General features: G+C 37.3%; 1 long non-coding RNA gene across 1 annotated transcript; it reads left to right on the forward strand.

The window, feature by feature from the left end:
- Positions 1-2,612: 2,612 nt before the first annotated feature.
- LOC135734368 (uncharacterized) lies at positions 2,613-3,130 on the forward strand. The gene is made up of 3 exons (XR_010527305.2): positions 2,613-2,690; positions 2,820-2,922; positions 3,004-3,130. It is a non-coding gene; the product is annotated as an uncharacterized lncRNA (long non-coding RNA).
- The last annotated feature ends 917 nt before the right edge of the window (positions 3,131-4,047 follow it).

A 4,047-nucleotide genomic window follows, 5' to 3' on the forward strand; every position in this document is an offset into this window, starting at 1 on the left:
TCATGCTAGCATCATGTTAACTTCATGCTAAATCTTACTAGCTTCATGTTAGCTTAATGCTAAATCGTGCTAACATCATGTTAAATCATGTTAGCTTCATGCTAGCTTCATGCTAAATCATGTTAACGTCATGTTAGCTTCATGTTAAATCATGTTAGCTTCATGTTAAATCATGTTAGCTTCATGATAAATCATGCTAGCTTCATGATAAATCATGTTAACTTCATGGTAAATCATGTTAACTCATGCTAGCTTCATATTTCATCATGATAACTTTTTTAAATCATGCTAGCTTCACACTAAAACATGTCAACAGCCAGGTAAACTACTAGACTAAGTTTCTTTTACATTTCTGTCAATCAACTTTTTTGCATTTTCATGCACTGGTAATTCCTTGGGAATTGCATTTCTAGGTATTATTATTATTCTTCCAACCAAATTTCCGGAATTAATACGGCTCGAACCGTTTAACTTAGAAACTTCATTCCAACTCTCAAACGTGCGGACTATTCGGGAATAGTGTGCTATGACTTTTATAAGCGATCGGGGGTACGGTCTTCGCCCCAGGGGTGAAAAAGCAGCCAATAAATCCCATAGACTTAACATTGCGACAAACTTTGACGAGTCGTAGCTCAGACCTAGGATTTCACAGAAACTTGTGACTTGCCACATTTGAAGAGGCTGGCAGGCTCTGTAAGAACATACCTCACAATGGGATGTAAGTTGTACCCCTGGGGTGTAAGAGGTCCCCAAATTTCCCCATAGACTTATAATGGGGCAGGAATCATGCCCATATAAGGAACTAAAAACGTTCCGGATGGGATATCTTTGCAGCGCAATGTCATAGAGACATGGGGGTGGGCTCATTTTACTCAGGCATCCAATCAGTCCCTTAGGATCCTTATTGAGCTATCAAGCCACGCCCCTAGCAACCATTTTGGGCACCCTAGCAACATCTCCCATAGACTGCCATTATAAAATGCCCAGATGGATATCTTTGCAGCACAGTGTCACAGAGACATGGGGGTGGGCTCATTTTACTCAGGCATCCAATCAGTCTCTCACCATCCTTATTGAGGTATTAAGCCACGCCCCTAGCAACCAAATATGAGCAGCCTAGCAACATAATAAACAAAGCCTTATATCTCTGGATCCGGACATCATAGAGACATGGGGGTTGGGTCTTTGGGTCATATTAGCTTCATGCTAGCTTCATGCTAAGCCATGCTAGCTTCGTGCTAGTTTCATGCTAGCTTTATGCTAATTTCATAATAAATCTTGCTCACTTAATGCTAAATCATGCTAACTTCATGTTAAATCTTGTTAGCTTCATGCTAAATCATGCTAGCTTCATGCTATCATCATCTTAATCATGCTAACATCATGCTAATAATGCTAGGATCATGCTAATTTCATGCTAAATTCATGCTAACTTCATGGTAATCATGCTAGTATCATGCTAGCTTCATGCAAATTATGCTAGCTTCATGCTAATCATACTAACATCATGTTAGCTTTATGCTAATCATGATAACATCATGCTAGCTTCATGCTAATCATGCTAGCATTATGTTAGCTTCATGCTAATCATGCTAGCATCATGCTAATCATGCTAACATCATGTAAGCATCATGCTAATCATGCTAGCATCATGCTAGCTTCATGCTAATCATGCTAGCATCATGCTAGCTTCATGTTAATCATGCTAGCATCATGTTAGCTTCATGCTAATCATGCTAGCATCATGCTAGCTTCATGCTAATCATGCTAGCATCATGTTAGCTTCATGTTAATCATGTTAACATCATGCTAGCTTTATGCTAATCATGCTAACATCATGCTAGCTTCATGTTAGCATCATGCTAGCTTCATGCTAATCATGCTAGCATCATTTTAGCTTCATGCTAATCATGCTAGCATCATGCTAGCTTCATGTTAATCATGCTAACATCATGCTAGCTTTATGCTAATCATGCTAACATCATGCTAGCTTCATGCTAATCATGCTAACATCATGCTAGCTTCATGCTAATCATGTTAGCATCATGCTAATCATGCTAACATCATGCTAGCTTCATGGTAATCATACTACCATCATGCTAGCTTCATGCTAATAATGCTAGCATCATTTTAGCTTCATGCTAATCATGCTAGCATCATGCTAGCTTCATGCTAATCATGCTAACATCATGCTAGCTTCATGCTAATCATGCTAGCTTCATGCTAATCATGCTATCTTCATGCTAATCATGCTAGCATCATGCTAACGTCATGCTGAATCATGCTAATCATGGTAACATCATATTTCATCATGATAACTTTTTTAAATCATGCTAGCTTCACACTAAAACATGTCAACAGCCAGGTAAACTACTAGACTTTTACATTTCTGTCAATCACCTTTTTGCATTTTCATGCACTGGTAATTCCTTGGGAATTGCATATCTAGTTTAAATTGTTATACTTCTGTGGAATTAAGAAACAATATATTTAATCTCAGTCTACAGTATTTGTAGTATAATGATGATTACTTGATTTCAATTTATTAATTGTCATATGCCTTGAGTGACTTACAAATGATTAATTGTTTTTATTGTTTGTTTTTTTATCTGGAATGTGTTTACAGTTCCATTTCATGCACAATCACAAATGCAGCACATCAATCAATTTCTTCCAACCAGCGAATCAAGGTACACTATTTTGTTATTTTTTTACCTTAAATTATTGATATTGATTTTCTTCCAGACAGACTTATTGTTCATTTATTTTACTGGTGTAGTTAGTAATTTTATTAATGTTTCAAAACACCTTCTTGAAAGAAATCTTGGAGTGGAGAATCATTCTGAAAGTAGACCAAATCCAGGACATCATCACAGCAGTGGTCGGAAAAATGCAGCAAGCCAAGCTGACTTTCAAAAGATGGTATGTGCCATAACACACGCAACATTACTAGTCACTGCTGACTTTTTACCCATGTTTACTATGGATTGTTTTTGTTTGTAGATTCGTTATCTGTTTCTTCAGAGGGGAGGCAGTTTGGGAGATGGGAATTAGGACGATGCTACAGTTACACAGGGCAAATTTCAGCAGCTCAATTTCAAACTTGCAACTTACATTGAGTTAAAGTGAGTCTGTGTGAATATACTCTACATATTATACTTCAATATGCCTTTAACACAAAAAACTACAATAATATCAAAGATCAATATAATAAGACAACTTATATTATTTTATGTCATAGTAAAATATTGTGTGTGTGTGTGTGTGTGTGTGTGTGTGTGTGTGTGTGTGTGTGTGTGTGTGTGTGTGTGTGTGTGTGTGTGTGTGTGTGTGTGTGTGTGTGTCCTATGCTCTCTCTGAGATGTGTATGTTCACTTTGTAGCTGGTCAGGGTGGAAGACCAGCTGACGTACCAGTTTTGCCAGGTTGAAGGACCAGCTTAAACCAGCTAAGACAGCCAACCAACTTAGCCAAGGTGGTATATGCTGGTGGGTCAGCTGGTCTTCCCGCCTGACCAGCTAAGACCAGCTACAAAGTGGCCAAAACCTCTGTAAAACAATCCTGCTAAACCAGCCTGACCAGCTGAAACCATACTGGGAGTATTCATATTCATATCGATTTGCATTTACACATAAAATAGGTAACATACAGTACTGTGCAAAAGTCTTAAGCCACCATCACCAGCTTTGTTGTTTTAGCAAAATTTTAATGTCCATCCATATTTATTTTTTACTCTTTTTATTAAGATACAAACAGAAAATACAGGAAATATGTACACAAAATTGAAAACAAAACAATTTCCAGAACTAAATGTCTTCTTCAGGCATCAGTCAGTATTAAGTGTGACTTATCTTGGCACGAAACACATCTTGAGCTTTTTTGAGGAGACTGCAGTCATTCGATTAGAATTAGAAAGGATTTAATTTTATTTATGTGTAAGAGATCCTGCAGTTGCCTGCTATTGCTCAAGTTGAAGGTGAGTTTACCCTAAATACTTGAAACTTCAGCTTAAACTTTTATACTGTTTTTAATACTACATACACATTTC

Source organism: Paramisgurnus dabryanus, chromosome 7 (genome assembly GCF_030506205.2).
Source record: "Paramisgurnus dabryanus chromosome 7, PD_genome_1.1, whole genome shotgun sequence".
Taxonomy (NCBI): domain Eukaryota; kingdom Metazoa; phylum Chordata; class Actinopteri; order Cypriniformes; family Cobitidae; genus Paramisgurnus; species Paramisgurnus dabryanus.